This window comes from Sceloporus undulatus, chromosome 1 (genome assembly GCF_019175285.1).
Source record: "Sceloporus undulatus isolate JIND9_A2432 ecotype Alabama chromosome 1, SceUnd_v1.1, whole genome shotgun sequence".
Classification (NCBI taxonomy): Eukaryota; Metazoa; Chordata; class Lepidosauria; order Squamata; family Phrynosomatidae; genus Sceloporus; species Sceloporus undulatus.
In genome coordinates, this window is record NC_056522.1 from 47,463,310 (window position 1) to 47,482,688 (window position 19,379).

Genomic DNA, 19,379 nt, shown 5'->3' on the forward strand with positions numbered 1-19,379 from the left:
CTCCTTGCCTCCTTAGGATGGCAGTTCCAAAGCCAGGCAGCAGCACCAAGAAGGTTCACTCCCTTGTTTCCACTAAGCATGCATAGGAAGGTAGTGGGACAAAAGAAAGGGACTGTGTCCCAAGATCTTAGCATGACAGGGAGACATAGGGGCTGTACATATAAAGAGAAAGCTAACCACACGGCGTGGCAACAATGCGCCTAGAAAAAGGAGCCACAAAACACGGCTCCTTTTTTCACTGCTGCTGAGGTGCCATACTGGTGACATCCTTTGTGCAATGCCATTTGGATGTGGCACACTAAGCATGTCATCGTCGCACGTGCTGTGTAAACGGCTGCACACCAAGATGGTACCCATGGCACGTGGTAGGGCTTGGGAGCCTGTGGACGCTCCGCTCTCCCAAGACCTACTTTTGGCCCGAGGCTGGCGCATAGCACCAGTCTGTACCAGGCCATAGTCCTTCAGATAATCTCTACCTGAGTCACATAATGAGCAGTTTGAACTGTGCCTAGAAATAGATTGGTGAGCAATGAAGCTGTTGCAAAAGTGGAGTTGTATACTCCACTTTTGAACTGCTTCATACATGCAAGTAAGTGGCCAAACATCCATCGAATACTAGTACAGTGTTGCAGTTCTGCAGGATAAAATAGGTAAACCTCACCAAGGGTTTCCTTGCATCATGTGCTAACAAATCACGTACTCTACATCAGATTCTCAAAGACAGGTAGTGCACAAACTTGAGATATCTCTAGTCCAGATCCCAGTCCCTTTGCTGTTTTGCTTTCAAAGTTTTGCATACACACACACCTGCCCTGCCTCTTTCCCAGAGAGATTTCACCTTTTTATAGCTCTGATGAACTCCAGGGTGAGATGTGGCTCTCAAAAGACCATATTGTAACCCAGACTTCTTCAACTTTGTTCCCCATATCTTTGCCTACAAAACCCAGTCAACATGAAAGTATTTATAGGGTTACAGTCCAACATACGTAGGGAGCACTAGGTTGTGGGGAAGCTATTGTAATCCTGTCTGACCAACTTTGGCAATTAACCATAAATTTGACAAAGGACTCCTTAGCTAGTAGCTGTGACATCTGAGAAAGACTCAGAAGGGAAGCAAGAAAGCCTCACATGTGTGAAAATGGGTGAAAATATAGCCCAAGTCCTGAATCTTATTGATAGCCACTGCTAGAGCAGACCTTTTGAATCAGTGGGCTTTACCTAAGTGTTGACTCATCATTTAACAATTGATACAGTGACTCTACTGTTGTTTGGACTAACTAGGATACAGGTTCAAGTATAATCTTAACCCTCCAGATCCCACATACACACTTTGTCTCAAAGCTCTCTGTAGCAGGTTGGAATTCCAGACGTATAATGGCACAACTTGGAGGTCTTTAAATACAGATTGGATGGCCATCTTTCAGGAGTGTCTTAGTTGCATATGTTTGCAGGGAAGGGGTTGGACTATATGGTCCTTGTGGTCCTTTCTAACTCCATGACACTATGACAATAATATTCCAAAACTTGCAGCTACCTTGGCTACTAGTTGGCTATGTTGACTGAGGAATTTCGGGAGTTGTCATCTGACAATGGTGAACAAGGCCAGAAGATGGCAGTGCTGGTTCACTTTATGGCTTCAGTGTTCTTTCCATTTTCTATTTCTTCCTGCTAAGCTCCGCTTTCCTCCCACCTGCATGCTTTAGCTTGGCTCAAAGTATGCCCTTTAAGGCAGAAACAAAACAGCTAGAAAGATCCTAACAGCACTGTCATTGCGTCCAACATCTCCAGGCAGGAAAACATGTTCTGTTCCCCTGGTCCCTGCTGCTCATTTTAATACCCCACAGCCCCATAATGGGAGAAGATAGTATGCCAGTTGGCTACCACATTTTCAGCACTTAATGTGCCCCAGATGAGACGTTTATGACTTTTTGTGTGCAGCATGCCTTTGCAGCTCATCACGAAAGACGCAGGCTCCCTGCTCCTGGCAGCAATGGAGCACATATGCATCACCCCGATTATTCATCTCCAACCAGCCACAAAATGAAGTGGGCGATTTTATGAATCACATAAATATAATATGCAGCACAATGAACGTGATCCATTGATGCTACCTTGCATGCGCAAACAGTATTCTCCCTTTTTACACTCACATAGCCAACCATAGCTTCCTCCCCCCACCCCATGAGCACAAGCAACAGTGATTCTGTCAATGTGGATAACATTAAATAGCCTCAATGATAGCTAGAAATGACTAGAAGTAGTTGGAGTGCAACCTATAAATGGATAAAGCGGAGAGTAATGAAATGGTGAAATAGTAGGGTACTTCATATCAAGAATAGTCTGTCTGAGAGCTAACCTGGCTTCATGTCAAATCTAGACTGGGAAAAAATGCTTCCAAATCAAGACACATCCCTATCCTGATGCATATTGGGCACTGTTGGATAAGTCACTAACTCTCTATATAATTTCCTGCAGGATAAAATAGGTAAACCTCACCTATGTCTCTCTAAAATCTTTCAAATAAGAATGGGATGTGAATATAATGATAAAACCTTTTTGAGTATATCACAGAGTATATTCACACTACACAGTTCTATCAGTTTCATATCACTTTAATTTTTGTGACTCCATCCTGTGAAAGCCTGCAGTTGGGCTTAATAGGTAATTAGCACTATATAAGAGCTCTACTGCACTCCCTCGAATTACCAAATGAAGCAGCCACCATGGGCCACTTTGCAGGTATGCTGTTTAAATGATGCATGTGTCCTAAGAAGCTGGAAGCAGCACCGAAGCTGTACTCTGGTCCTAATGACAGGAGCACAACTTCAGCATGGCTTTCAGCCTGTTAGGATGTGTGCATCATTTAAATAGAACACCTCCAAAGTAGCCTGAAGCTGCTTCATTTGGCCTCTCAGTTTGAGCCCAAAATTTGTCCACCAGTCCCGAAAAATTCAAGACTCAGCACATGCAAATGAACATCACCTAGGGTCAGGGGGTTTCCCAGCAGGCAATGGATAATTAATTACTGTAAGTAGACACAAGTCTTCCTCACATCTCCTCCCACCCTGAGGTCTTGCCATTCACCAACAGAAGCAACATACAGATTAACATGTAAGTCACTTCCTCCCAGCCAACACGGTATATACACTCCACACACCTTCATGCCACCATTCTCTGAAGATGCCAGCCACAGATGCAGGTGAAACATCAGGAATAATTTCTTCCAGAACACAGTGCATAGCCTGAAAAACCCACAAAAACTATTTCCATGATTTTCTTCAAACCTTTTAATTCCGTTCTTACACTTCAAGGAAAGAACATTATTATTATTATTATTATTATTATTATTATTATTATTATTATTATTTTAAGTCACTGCGCTCTCTGACAGCAACTGAGCAATTTGTATGTGCTCACTTTTTTCTGGCTAGTCGTGGTGTAGAAGTCTCCTGCTAAAATGAATCTGCTTGCTTTCATTATTCAGCATATTAAGTTAAGGTCATGCCCTGCAGACATTTAAAAGAGGCGATAATCAACTGTCATTCACAGTCATGCACAAAAGCAGAAGGAAAGGAATTTCAGACTCAGAGTGTAAGGTTCCTCATCATAGGCCACCAAAAAGGGCATGTCCACACTTGGAGTACAGAGGTGAAGGGTGCAGGCTGTACTTTAGGAATATACAATCTATTGCAGGAACTGCAAGACAAGAGGAGACATGTGCAAGTGTTTTATCTAACAGCTGTGTCTCTCTGGATGAAATGAAACCAACTCATTAATGTCCTATGGAAAAAAAAAAATCCCAGGCACTGCCTTTGCTGTCTTCCAAGTATTCTCTTTTCTATTACTCTTATTGAAGCTCCACCCTACCCCAGTTTTTTTTTGTTTCATCCCCTCTATGCTCCCACACTCAACATCCCTTCTCCCTTCACCATCATTTAAACATTAAGTACAGTACTGACATGCTGGATCAGACATGGCAATTACCTCTTGTTAGTTGCCCCTAGATTCTGCAAATCAAAGGAATATTGCTTTGGTGTCCTATGCCCAGAAGAAGCAAGTAGCAGGAAAGCTGGCCACCCTGAATCATACATGTGTACTCTACAGAGTCCTTCCAAAATGAGGAAGATCTCATTTGTTATGAAATCAGTCACAAAAAGCTCTAGGGAGAAGATGAAATGTATAACTTGAAGACAGACAAGGGGCCAGCAATCCAAGTAATCTGAAAGTGCATGAGGGCAGGCACCAGTATGACAAACAGATGTCTGCAACAAGAGCTTCCCTATTGGCTGAGAGATTTATAGCTGCTTGACCTTTAGCATGACAGGTGACCAATTGTTTGGCATCTCCTATTTCAGCTTTTGAATAAGGCATTGGTTCCCCCCCCCTTTTTTTTTTTTGCTTACTATTGTTGTGCATATGAAGGAGGCCTCTCCTTAGCATCCATCTGCTGAAGCAGGTGCTCATTGCACAGAGAATCCATATCAGCTATATCTGCTCCTGACTGACCAGGTTCTGGGTAGCAGCTGCCCTCTGGAGGCAGAGGCTTTTCCAGGTCTGAATTCTCAGACTCCAATTGCTGAAGGTAAATTATGACTTTGGAAAGTGGAAATTCTTTTTTATTTTGTTTTGTGGCTATCAGGCCTAGTAGCCATTTATTTATTTATTTCTAATATGTATATGCTGCTTCTAAAACCCATAGTAAGTCCTATGGTAAGTCCCAGAGTATTCTGACCCCAGAGCTGTTCCAGATTACTTCTGCATTCCAGAGCAACAACAAGCAGCTGTTTATACATGCATCCCACTCTGCCACCCAGTGCTGCCACCACTAGTGTAAGTCACTCCCTCTGAGTTCAAAAATGAGACATCTGGTACTAATCACATGCCTGGACACCTTGTGACTTCAAGGGGAGCAATTTGTACCACTGGCAGTGGCACTGGATTGCACAGCAGGATGCATGTGTAAACAGCTGCCTGGTACTCCATAGTGACCTACGGAGTGATTCAGATTTTCCTGAAAAATCTAGAGCAAAAGGTGAGTTTTAAAAATCTGATTGATGCATCAATAGGGTGGATTCAATATGGAACTAGCCTTCCCTTATGAAGTCAGTTTGCATTTGAATTGAGGATTTAGCCCAGTGTAGACAGGTTGTAGAGTGGGTGGAGGGAAATTGGTGTACAGTAATTGGCCTGTGAAGACATGGCCATAGAGTTGGTGTATATAAGAGGTATTTAAGAAGGATGGATATTGTAAAATTGCAATTATTTAAAAATAATTGTTACTCCTAGGCTGCATTCCCTCTGACTGGCATAACTCATAGGCAGTGACATGGGAATAGGGATAAGATAGCCACTGGGATAATGGGAAAGATGGCAGCAAAAGTAATCTCAAGAAAGAAAGAAAGAAAGGTGCCTTGCTGGCTCCTGGGCTGTTGTAAGACCTGGCAGGACAGATTTCTTTGACAACTGAGGCAGCTTTCACTGCTGACCCTCCATGTCTGCTAGGTGCCACTGTGAAAATTTCCTTATGCTGTGTAATGCCCTATTATGCCTGTGTAATGGTCACCAATAGGATTCTGGCATTAAGTGAACAATCAAAATCAGAAATAAACTTTTAAAACATCAGGTGCATTACAGGGATACAATCTAGAAGTAAGGAGCGATGAAGTAAAACTGCTTTTGATGCCTGCCATTGTCTGGGTATTTGGACAGTCTAGATCCAGAAACAAGTTGAGGACCTGTTATTTCGAAGGGAATATGACTTCAGCCAAATCAGGGTATGCAAATATTCCAGGATCATCAAAAATTCTCTACAAGCAGAATCTCTACCTTGCCTAAATAAAATTTCAGTTCTATATGTTCATCCAACCAGGATCAGATAATGGAAATACTATGACATCATTGCCCAAATAGTTCCATTATTGGCATTACTTCACTTAACGGCTTTATGCTGTAAAGTGTACAGAGATGTTAAGTAGTATCAGAAACAAGATAGAACCTTGTGGTATCCCTTATGCCACAGATCACAGCAGTTTCCTCGCACAACCTTCTGGGATGTCTTCTCAGCAAGAAGGACAGGAACCATCACAAATTCAGATTTCCTAAAGTCTAGAATGTGTATAAATATTTGAGGTGAACCACCCTAATAGATCCTTCTGTGTAGAGATCACCATCAGCATAAGTCTAACTATGACCATAAATAAGCCAAACTCTCCATTAATTCATCTATTGCAAAAGGGTGTTAGTACAGTTGGTTGTGCCAACTGACATGACTGGTAAGCCACCATTGCTTGACATTTTGAACTCTTGTTTATCACTCTCTGAAACTGCACAGCAATTTCTGATTAATTCCACTCCCAAAGAAGTAAATAAAGATTCACATCCATTTCAGCAAAGCTCAGGAAAACTTACACCTGCTTCTAAATGTATTAGAAGAAAGAAATGCATTACTTGGAGGAAAATTCCATTGAAGAAATCAATGAAAATCACATCCTAGCAAGCATACTGGCTTCTTTTTTTAATGACCTAGTAATATATCCAGCAGGTTAGCTCAAGTTGGAAAGTCTGACCTCTTTGACCTCAAACAGAAAGTTTTATATTCCGAATAGTGACGGCATTACTATACAATACAGCCATATTTCTATATTGCAGGTTGTCGACCATTCTCTAAAATTCTCAATCGACTGAACATAGTTTTTCAAATGTTATAGTTCTCCAGGGCAGTATTATCCCATATTGTGGTAGTGGGCTGTGAAACCAGATGTAATGAAGCTTTGCTGGCAGACTGAGGATTTTTCTTAACTACCAATTTCAGGGAAAGCTGAAAGAGCATGGTACATTCAGTACTGGGGAGAAGTGAGGAATCCAAAGTGCTAATCTTATGTGCTCTTAGAAAATAGCACCATTCCATATTGTTCTTTTTCACCTATTTTACACTGATATTCTTTTCTCCTACTCCATCAATTTATGCCAGTATGATTTACAATGATGGGTACCCAGACTTATTTGGAACCTCCCTTCTGTGCACAAGCAGCAAGAGCAACAAGCACCGCAAAGTAATAATGGTGCTGCTTGCCTTATTTCTTCTTCCAAGGAGACCTTGTAGTTTCACAGGCTCCTGCAGAATGACACAAACTGCCAGCCAATCAGAGCTTGCATTAGTTGGCTATTGTGAGCAACATGCAGGTCAACCTGACTGACAAAGTTTTCAGTCAGATCTGCTTGTGTGGCATAAAACTATCATCCCAAAACTAATTCCCTCATTTGGCTTTGGAGTGGCTTCTCCACCCTTTCTTCTAGAGGAAGAGTTTCTCAAATGATGGAGCAGGCTCCCAGTGTGTGTGCGTGTGCATGCGCGCAAGAGTTACTCAAGGGGGGCACAAGACTTGGAGGCCCTGACTGTCCCTCCTCATCTGTCCAAACTTTTTTTTTGTGAGTGTATAAAATGTACACATACATTGAGTTAAATATTGAATTTACTTATCTAAAACTGTTCTAATTTGAATGATGTTATTTCCTTATAAAATGTTAAAATATGAATATACATGAATTAAATTAAAATTAATTAAAATATGAATATACATGAATGTGCAAATGAAAATACGCACACAAAATATTTTTTTCATATACTACATCAAGGGGTGGGCACGAGTCTGCATGTAGATGTAAAGGGGGGCTCCCAAGAGTAAAAGGTTTGAGTACCACTGCTAGGACACAGTTGAGACCCAGCTGGTCTATTAGTTTACAGTTTGCAGAAATACTGGGGAATACCTTTGATATCATTTTATTACAACTTTGGTGGATTGTTAATGAGATTGAATAAAATAATGGATGGGTGGAGTAGACTTGTATCCCCATCTTCCATGATTAATGAGGGTCTCCTTAAGAGACCTCAGGATGAGGCAATTGAGGATATGCCCAACCCAGGGTCATGGTAAGGTTACAGTGCACATATGCACTGTTTTTTGTCCATGTGAGATTTCAGTTCTGTCTCTCTAGGTTCTCTCCAGCAACTAGGCTGGCAGGATGGAGATTTTATCAGCCAATCGCAGGGTCACCCAACATTTGGATCTCTGCCCTATGCTAAACCAACCTTTTTCTAGCTGTAAACAATAAATTTGTGACGTGTTTATGCTATGTTTGAAATGTGACTGGATCTTCCTTGGTGTGCTCAGCCCTATGTTGCTGTTGAGTTCTTGATTATTAAATTATCTACCAGCTTCACTTCTTAATGTCAACTTCTCACAACTATCTAATGGATGAACTGTTCATGAGACTGTCAGCTAGTCTACCTGTAAGAGTACTATAACTGGTGTGCATTTTCATACATTCACATTGATAGTTAATTGTATTCACTTTCCTGTGCAATTCACAGCTAGTCACCCTCCCACTGCTAAAAATCTGCAGCCATCTGAATGTATATGAAGCAGTCTGACAGCCACATGTGCAATAATGCACATGTCTTTGAATTTCAGTGGATACTCCAGCAAAAACTGGAAAGCCCTTTTCCACTGAGTTTAAAGAGCTTTTCAAACCCCTCTGTCCCCACAAAATGTCTGAATTCCTGAGAATCGGATCACATTCTACTTAACTGGAATGAGTACTATTTTAAACGTGTAGATTAGCCCTGAATATGTAGAAGTATTTGTTTTGAAAATTGCATCAACTGAGAATGCTGATAATTATTGAGATGAAGTGGGCAAATGTAACCCTTTATTCTCCTACCTTGGATTTGAGTTAAATTCTTCCTCTGAAGGTTTTTTTTTTGGGGGGGGGGCGTTATGGAACAAAAAGTGCCATTGGGACAAATAGTAGAAGAGTGACAATACTTCTGGATATTTAATCAATGTGTTTCTAACTATGTTTTAATTGCTGTTTGCAAGTTTTAATTATGATTTTGTACTTTTCCTGCATTTTTATTGTTAACTGATGTGATAATTATTTTCAATAGAAAATCAGAATATCAATTTACTAAGCAAACAGTCAAATGAGAGTTTGAAAGAACACACACACACACAAAAAGGCAAATTCTGACCATTGCAAGTTCTGTACTGAAAAATTAGTGCAGGATGCTGGAGGAACATTACCCAAAGCTACTGCAGATAGTCTCTCTAACCATAACAGCTAGAAGTTTGATTTTAAAACATGTAAATTGAGGGTGCATTCCCCATCTGAAGATAAATTGTGTTTTATTGTAAAGAACAGCCCTGTGGCACCTTTAAGACTAACAAATTTCATTCCATTTGGCTAAATCTAGTGCCTTCCACTGTAGTAGTTTTAGTCTGTTTGAGAGTAGTACCTTTCAGACAACTTTATTGTCTGCCCACAGCAACCTTGGTGTAGTTTTCCCATATCACCCTTTCTCTAAAAGGGGTGTGTATGGAGCACACACCACTCTGTTTAAAACAGCCTTTAATGAGTCAGACTGAATGGAACACAAACATTCTGATAACGTTTGTGCTGACTGCACTCACTAATCCATCTCAAAGGTCTTTTTTTCTCCTTCACTACGTGATCTGAAAACATACCTATGTAATACATCAAAGTCTTTCTTTGAATGACTGAGAAGTTTTGCATTACTTTCAACTCATTAAGGTATTTATGTCAAGGTAGGATCTGCACTTGAGCCTACCTTGAGGGGGTAATTGTGTGTTGCTAATGTAATGGCTGGAACTGGTGATCCAAATGGAAGTATATGAAAGGTCACTGTGTAGAATGCAAGGACACATGGAGCAAAGGGAGGAAAAACAAAGCTGGTTCCACACTTTGGGGAAAAAAGTAGGAAGAACATCTGGAACTTACAAATGGCCTGCGATTTACAGCCTTTTAATAGTGAGTTGTTAAAAGCACAGCTATTGTCTGATGATTTCAAAGAATTACATTGGAAACCTGTGCAGGTGTATTCAGAAGCAAGTCCCATTGTGCTCTATCAGACTTATGCAAATGTAAGTATACACAGGACGGCACCTTCAGGATGTATTCTTAGAAGTCAGCCTGAATAAACACACTTGGAACAAATGTTTACTGTGTTGTGCTAACAGCTAGGAAAAGGGTGCTGAACCTTGTTTGAGACTAGAGTTCAACATCTTAGTTAACCTGTTGAATAATATCTGGAGGTTTTGTGGAGGGTGAGGGGTAGTCTCTCTCTCTCTCTGGCTTTGCTTCACGAACAAAGATTCAGGAAGGACGCATCCCACACTTTGTACAAGTGCATTGGTGACTAGAAAGGCCAATCCGGGACAAACAGGTCTGGTTGCAGAATGCATCTCCTTGGGTGATGTTTCTGGGTTGTGGTTCTTTCTGCATTGTCGTTTCTCTTCGATACTTGTTAGCCGTGAGTTTTCGAAAAAGGTTGCAGCATCGTGGATAGTGTGTCTCCATGCCTCCCAATGTGAGGCCAGGGCGGACCATTGTTGGTGATCAATTTGGCCAAGCCTGAGATGTTGTTTCAGGGAGTCCTTGTATCTCTTCTTTGGGGCGCCCCTCTTACACTGACCCGTGGCAAGTTCACCGAAGAATACTATTTTTGGGAGGCGATGGTCCTTCATCCTAGAAACGTGTCCTGCCCAGCATAGCTGCGTCCTCAATAGCATGGCCTCAATGCTGGTGATCCCTGCTTGCTCAAGGACAGCAACATTCGTCACATAGTCAGTCCAGTGTATATTTAGAATTGTGCGTAAACAGCGCTGATGAAAGTGTTCAAGGAGTTGTAGGTGCTGGCGATAGGTGACCCATGTTTCAGACCCGTAGAGGAGAATAGACAGTACAATGGCTCTATACACACTGATTTTTGTGCTTCGCCTCAAGTGTTTGTTACTCCAGACTCATTTGTGAAGCCTTCCGAATGCACTATATGCCTTTGCCAGTCTGTGATCGATCTCTTTATCAATCTTGGCGTCTGAGGAGATGATGCTTCCCAGGTAGGTGAACTGCTGGATGGACTTAAGCACAGATGTGCCTACAGTGATGTGGGGATGGTAGTGTTCTTCCTGAGGTGCCGGCTGGTAGAGAATAGTCCAAAGAGTTCTGCAGCTGTTGCAAAACAAGATTTTAGGCGCTGAAGAGCTGCTTCCGTATGGGCAACGAGGACAGCATCGTCAGCAAAAAGTAGCTCATGGACTAGATAGTTTAGAGTGTTAGTGTGGGCCCTCAGGCAGCTTAAGTTAAACAGGCTACCATCAGTACGGTAGCATATATAAATGCCGTCTTCTTCTTTGAGATCTGCCGTAGCCCTTTGGAGCATCATGCTGAAGAAGATTGTAAATAGAGTTGGAGCGAGAACACAACCTTGTTTCACACTATTAGTTATTAGAAAGGGCTCCGAGAGAGCATCGCCATATCTGACTTGACCTTGCTGGCCTTCATGTAGCAGGATGATCATTTTGAGGAATTTGAGGGGGGGGGCATCCTAGCTGTTCCAGGATCTGCCACAGACCTTTTCTACTCACAGTGTCGAAGGCTTTGGTGAGGTCGACAAATGTTACATAGAGTCCTTTGTTCTGCTCTCTACATTTCTCTTGCAGTTGTCTAAGAGCAAATACTATGTCTGTAGTGTTCCTATTAGCTCTAAAGCCACATTGGCTTTCCGGGAGAAGTTCTTCTGCAATAGCAGGGACTAATCTGTTCAGCAGTATCCTTGCAAGGATTTTTCCAGCAATGGAGAGCAGTGTTATACCTTGATAGTTTGAGCAATCCGATTTTGAGGGGTAGTAAAATGGAGTAAAATGCCAGAGCAGATGGGTTGCCCATACCCCTGACATGCAAACCACTGGCAAACCCTGGGCATTCATATTTGTTCATTGTTCAATGGTACATATTCCTGAACTAAGTACAGGTGATCGCCAAAAGAAGCAATGAATTGAATTGGGAAAAATTTTTCCCCAAATTTGGTATCTGATATCCAAATACTGATCTGTGTTGCTGCTAAATCCCCCTACCCCTGCAAATCAGTATTTGGGTTTCAGATACCAAATTTGGGAAGCAATTTTCACAATTCAATTAATTGTGTCTTTTGGCAATCACCTGTCTCTATTTCAGGAATATGTACTGTTGAACAATGAACATTAATGCCCAGGGTTGCCAGTGGTTTGCATGTCAAGGGTACGGGGAATCCATCTGCTCTGGCATTCTACTCCAGACTACCCCTCACCCCCCCAAAACCTCCAGATACTATTCAAGGGATTATCCAAGATGTTGAACTCTAGTCCCAAACAAGGTTCAGCACTCTGGAAAGCTCCTTTACATTAATAAAATTTCACAAAACCCAGACTGGATTCATTCTTATATGACAGCCACTACCCATCACTTTCAGGTTTCATTCATGCGATTTCAAATGTTTTTAATGAAGCAAAACCTACTCCTTTTCTTCACTCTCTGGCATCACCTTCCACTGATCCAGCACTCACATCTTATCTTGACAGAGTGAAGTTATTATAAATTTGAGTTTTCCATTCTTAATCCATGCTTTCCCAAACTGGTGCCCCACAGATAGGTTGCATGGCATGCTAGCATGGAAGGATTGCAGCTGTTGCCCAACACATTTGGAGGTCACATTTGCAGGCTGCACTTAGGCATTATCAATGAGGTGAAAGCCAAAGGCATAGTTGTGTTAATCTGGAATATCAGTATGCGAAGGGAATTTGTAGCTGTCTGGAGACTAACTGAAAGAAAGTAGCTGTCAGCATAAGCTTTTGTAGACTTGAGCACTTCTTCAGATGCATGTTGTGAACTAGGACAGCTAGTGATTCTGTGTTGTAAGAATTCTGGGAACTGTCACCATGTCATGTGAGTGACAGTCTCCTGTACACAGTGTTTACCATTTGGGTATCTAGAGGCTTAGAGAAGAATCCCTGCTAATTAGCTGATCTGTCACTGCAAGGTAGCTGAGTTTACAACAGAAGCAGCATGGTTTCTCACCAAAATACAAACTGTGAGAATGCCATGGCTATTCTGGCTTTGATTAACTAATTAAATCTGGCTTGGATTAATTATAGTTTTGTTGGGAATGCAACAAGATTGATCACTTAAAGAGTAAAAGATGCTTTAGAGAAAGCAGTAGTAATAGGATAGTTTTCAGTGACTCAGTCTACCCACCTTTGTCTACTTAGCCTAACCTCTTGAGATGTATACTGATAACTCTTAGGGATCTTTCCATTTCTTCTCTTCACACCTCTTTATTCTTTCATTTCTGTTAGACATAAGACTAGCTCTGCTCAGTATTATCTTAGCGTTCTTATAGAGCTTTCCTATGTTTAATGGAGTTCGTACAATAAAGCCTTAGTTTATTTCTTTAGCCAATAGAGTCTCTGCTCCTTAAGAAATATTGATAGACACCGTGCACACCGTCAAGTTTTTTTGGGGTACAAAAGAGTATGCCTTGGAGCCTGCCTTTATATCACATTGATTTCTTTTCTTACTGGTTGTACCTTTGGTCATCGATCCTATTCTGTTTGAGATTCGCTCTTTAGTATGTATAGAACAGAGATCTAGTTATACTTTTCTTATTTGTGTTTGTTGAACACCTTTCAATTGTTTGCATTGTACATAAATTTGTCTTTTTAGAAATACAGTGGTTCCTCCACATTTGATGGGGTTTGGGGTGAAGGACCCCCATTAATGTGGGAAAACTGCAAATAATAATTTAAAAAAGCAACCCACTATTCTTTTTACCTGCGAGAACACCTCTCTAGGAGTCTCCAGGTCCTCCACTGCAACACTGTGGTAAAGATCTGCCAGAAGTTGATCATGGAATCATAGCAATAGCACATACATTTCTATACTGCTTATCAGTGAACTCAGCACTCTCTAAGCGGTTTACAATGTGTAAGCTAATTGTCCCCAACAAGCTGGGTATTCATTTTACTGAGCTAAGAAAGGCTGGAAGGCTGATTCAAACTTGGAACCCCACCTGGGATCAAACTCGCAACCTTGTTGCTGCAGTACCAGCATTTAACCATTGTACCACCAGGGCTCCTAATCATGCTGGAGGACCTACAAATGCTCAGAGAACTGTTTTGTTTTTTTCTAGGAATTTCTAGGTTCTCCAGCACAGTTCTATGGTCAGCTTCTGGCAGGGCTGTGCTGGAGGACCTAGAGATTCCTAGAGAAAACATATTCATCAAAACTACAAATAATCAAATCCACAAGAGTCAAAGCTGCAAATGTGGAGAGCCGATTGTACTGCGCATCCTGGTTATTCCATAAAGCGTTGGTATTAAAACTTTTATCCAGTTGGTGTCTTGCCACATAGGGGCTTTACATCCAGGTGGCTGAATACCACCCCTTTTTGCCCCGGATGGTGGTTGCAGCAACTGCATGCCATGGCCTCCATAGGGAGCAAAAAGCAGCCCCCCAAAAGGGGCTTCTTTTTGCATCCCAGAAAGGGCACCATAGACACACTGGCACTCCATGATGACGCCCCTTCCACGCAGCACTATTTAGGAGCTGCACATGACATGCGTCATCATGGCATACGCCATGTAGACAGGCACGAGTCAATATGGCACCCAGGTGGTGCAGTGAGGGCTAGGAGTGTCCAGGCGCTCAGCCCTCACTGCATGTACAGGCCGGCACAAAGAAAAGGCTTCTGCCTGTAGATGAAGGGATAGTGGGTGTGGTTGCCTCTCATTTCCTTTGAATCTCAAGGATGTCCTTAAGAATGGGAAATCTCTTGGTCCAAAATGAGTTAGTCAGAAGAGCTAGTGGCAATCTTGCAGGGCTGGTATCTCTCCTGAGAAATAACATCCTAACAGGGACGTAGCCAGGATTTTGGGAAGGGGGGGGTCCAGACCAAGTGCCACCATTATAATGGTTCTTGGGTGCAGTGGCGCAGCAGCACACACTATTCATTTTATCTAACGGAAGGGGGGGTCCAGACACTAAGGACCCCCCCCCCCTTGGCTACATCCCTGATCCTAATGTGGTGTAATGGTTTAAGTACTGGACTAGAATTTTGGAAAACCAGGATTCAAATCCCCACTTGGCCATGGAAAACCACTGGATGACCTAGGCAAGTCACACTCTCACACTCTCAGAGAAAGACAATGGCAAACCTTCTCTGAAAATGTTTGGCCAAGAAAAAAACCCATGCTAGATTTGTGTTATGGTCTCAATAAGTCAGAAATGACTTTAAGGCACACCATAACATGGCATGATTCAGGGAGTAGGGAATTGGGAGCAGTACTGATTTGCTTAGTCAGGCTCTCTTTATTACTCTCATATCTACCTAGGAAAGTTTGACAGTAAACATGAAGCCAAAAGCCAAAACGGAAGCTTTTAAACACCATGCCAAATGACAAGAGAAAGCATCTGATCAACCCATTTGTAAGCTCCTAAGCTACTTCAACAGATAGGAGGAAAAATAGAAAATATTCATGAATAGGATGTATTGCAACTATTTAAAATAATTTATTTTAAAATTCTTTATTAAAATGCCAGTTTTTCTCTCAGTACACAACATGATTAAAAAGCAGATACAAATGAAAGCACAATATATTATCATATAAAGATAAAGTAAACAAATTATCATATTAAAAAAGCTGAAATTAAAAGCAAGATAAAAGCACACCAGAGTGCTATACAGCCCCCATTTCTATCCTAACTAAAAAGCCAAAGCACACATTCTACCAGGGTTCAGGCATGCATGATTTCACCCTGCCATTAAATTTTTTCTTTTAAAAAAAGTGTCATTCAAAGCTTTCCTTTTATGTGCATAGTTCAGATATGTTCATTTTTACTTCTAGATATGACCTATTGGTATTTTAGCTAGAATTCAATATGAGCAATTTACTAACAAGCTCGGCCCTATATGACTCACAGCTTTGAGTTCACATTTACTTCCTAAAATGTACAAAATACTTTTCAATATTAAAAATACAGCTATAAGCTCAACATCCAAATGGAACTTTGTGCATTTCTGTTGATTTGGGTGAAAGCTCACAAAGTGATTCTATGCAAAGAAGTTACACATGTCCTTTGCTTGCTGTACATACACAAGTAGTGTATGGAAAATATCAGAACCATATAATCTACTGGCTAATGTGGTGTAGTGGTTGGAGAGCTGGACTAGGACCTCAGGGGACCAGGCTTCCGAATATCTCTTGAACATGGAAACCAAGATGGAACTGGGTGATTTTGGGCAGGTGTCATTCCCCCCCCCCCCCAACAAAAAGGCAATGGCAAATCTCTTCTGAACAAACCTTGATAATGGCTGCCATAAATCAGCGTTGACTTGCAGGCTCACCACCACAACCACACATATCTACAAGGCTTTCCAGAAGAAGCTTTCTAGAGGAGGACGGAAAGCCATGTGTTGTGGATATTCTCTACCTTTTGAAGTCCACACAGGGGCTTGAACTTGCTGATGCACAAACTCCCTCTGTGATGCTGTTGTATTCTCAAATATAGCACCAAACTCTCCTTGAGAAAGGATTTCTGAAAACTTGTTCAAGCCTGATACCTTCAGTTTTATTTGGTATGCCTTTATATAAAGAATGGGGCACAGTGGCTCAGCAGTTAAGATGCTGGCTGATGATTGCAAGATCAGCAGTTCAGCAGTTCAAGGCCCAAGTGCTGCATAATGGAGTGCCCCAGCTTATGCCAACCTAGCAGTTTGAAAGCAAGTAGATAAATACAGTACGTATCACTTTGGTGGGATGATAACAGTGTTCTGTGCAGCCATGCTGGCCACATGATCACAGAGTCATCTTTAACAATGTTGGCTCCTTGGCATAGTAACAGAGATGAGCACTTCCCTCTACAGCCGGACATGACTTGACAATTATGTCAAAGGGGAAAACTTTACCTTTTTATATCAAGAATTAGGAAAGAGCAAGGCATGGTTTTTACATGTGGCCCCAAGGATATTTTTTTGCCCTGCCAAGGACTCCCACAGGCAGCCAAAATAGTTTTTGGAAAAGAAGAACTTTTAAAAAAATTACTGGCCCCCTCTTCTTCTGGCATCAAAACCTCCTCCCATCACAGTGTTTATATCTTCACAAGATACTTAAGGCCCTGAGAGCCTCCCTCACCTAGTAGAAGTGACTTCTGGTTAGTTTCCATTTTGGAAGAAGTCTGTTTTGGGTCTAAAACAGTCAGCCTCTCTTTCTCACTCAGTCAACAGACCTGCCAGATCTGGAAAGGGCTGCTGGGCAGATCAGCATCCACCTACCCCAACTAGCAGCAACTGGTGGGAAAGGGCTGCCTTTTGGGTCTGGGGCATTGCTGACTAGGTATCACCTCCTTTTCCCACTCAGCCAACAACTCTGGCAGACCCAGAAGGGGGTCAGAGTAGCAGCAGCACCCCATTCCCATCATGGCAGAGGTGGACTAGCTGGTGTAGTGGGGTGGCTGGAGGATGTGCCAGGATGCCTAGTGATTCCACTGTGATGAAACAACATCCTCCTTTGCATTTGAATACTACAGGTATAGGGCTGAATAACTAGAACATAGTCTGTTTTACAATAGGAAGGAATGACTAGAAAGTTGTTGCTGTGCTTCTATATTCCATGTCACATTGGTCAACTGAAGCTATTGCACCTCTGTGAAGCTCTGACTAATGGTTTGTTCTTGTTGTTGTGTGCCTTCAAATCATTTCTGACTTATGACAACCCTAAACCTTGTGTGTTTTCTGGGGCTGAGAGTGTGTGACTTGCCCAAGGTTACCCATGGGCTTCCATAGCTGGGCATATGGTGGAAGGATATAAATTCAGTCCGAATACATGATGATAGGATGTTCTTTTAAATGAATTTCTTCAGCAGCATCTTGAAGGTATCTTTTTATTTTTAGGAATACCTTCTTTCAAAAAGTATAACGTAATGGGCAAGTTGTTGATTGAAGCTAGAATTAGGATCACCAGAAAATGGAACAGTGACTCATTTCCATCAATTGATTTATGGTTGTCGAAAATCTGGACTTTAATGGAGATGAAGAAAATTTCATATTTCAAATGAATTAACCAGGGCTTCGTTCCAACATCTACATTTTAAGGCATCAGTAGAAACCATGCATAATAATGTGGAATAATACATCTCTGAGCAGATACACTGAAGCACATGGGCTACCTTCATAGTAGCATGGGTGATAATATTAATTGCCAATCAGGTTTTGATAACATGTTTTTCTTAATTATTTATATATAAAAATATTTATCTCATCCTTCTAATACTGCTGTATTAGCCACATAGGGTGGCTAATGATGGTTAAAAATGACCATAAAGTATATTAATTTAAAAATACAATCAGAAATATAGTATACATACAAACTCAGGTGCAGAAGATAAAAATGATAACATCAGATAAAAATTTGCCTATCCAATATTCTTGAAAAGGAATATTTTTGCCATAAGAAAAAACAGTCAACAATGTAGGTGTTGTCTCAGAAAATATATTGTCTCTTCTCCCCACCAACTGCTCCTCCTCCCTCTTCAGGATTGTTGGTTATAATTAGCCACAGGTTAGTGGGTGGGCATGACCATGTTAGCCCCCTTTGTCCTCCAAGATGGCTTTGGCCAGGTACAGATGGGCACAAAGTGCTGGCCTGTGGATGCGTCACGGCAGAGTGTCTGCATGCTCGATGCTGTGACTGCACCCCCCCTCGTGCTGTGATGCCATGCACTGTTCTAGACATCATGGCACGACCCTGGCACTGCATCTAGGTGATGCAGTGCCAAAAAGGCATAACAAAGCTGTACTGCCATGGCTGTGATGCCTTTTAGAAGGCACAAAAAGGAGTTGTGTTTTGTGGCTCCTTTTTCCACCCTCTGGAGGCCAGATCAGGGCCACGCCATGCAGTGGCTGCAGCCCCGATCTGGCCAGTAAAGGGGCAGCTGCATGCCACCCCTTAGGGGCTGTTTGTACAGCCCCTGAGTCTCAATTTTTTATCCCTTGGCCACTGCCTCTTTCTTGCCTCTGGCCTTTGAGAGCTGCATCCCAGCTTCACTATGTGTTCACTCATTCTTTTTGATTGATTGATTGATTGATTGAAATTTTATTTTGATTGAAATTTTATTTATATACCGCCGTTCCTGTGATCACGGTGGTTTACAAAACAGAATAAGACACAATACGTTACAGATTACAAATATAATACAATACAAATCACAGATTAAGGATCAAAATTAACAACAACAGTCCCTCATATAAAACCATACACTACTATACATCATTAAAATCCATCATTAAGACCAATCAAGATAATAAAACAATCTAAAATTACAATACATAGTATACAGGAGCAAAACAGTCAGGACATGTGAGGGAAGGCTTGACGAAATAAATGAGTCTTAAGGTTTTTCTTAAATGACTCCAGGGAGGGGGCTGAGCGGAGCTCCTCAGGGAGAGCGTTCCAAGACTGCGGGGCCACCACACAAAAAGCCCTTTGCGC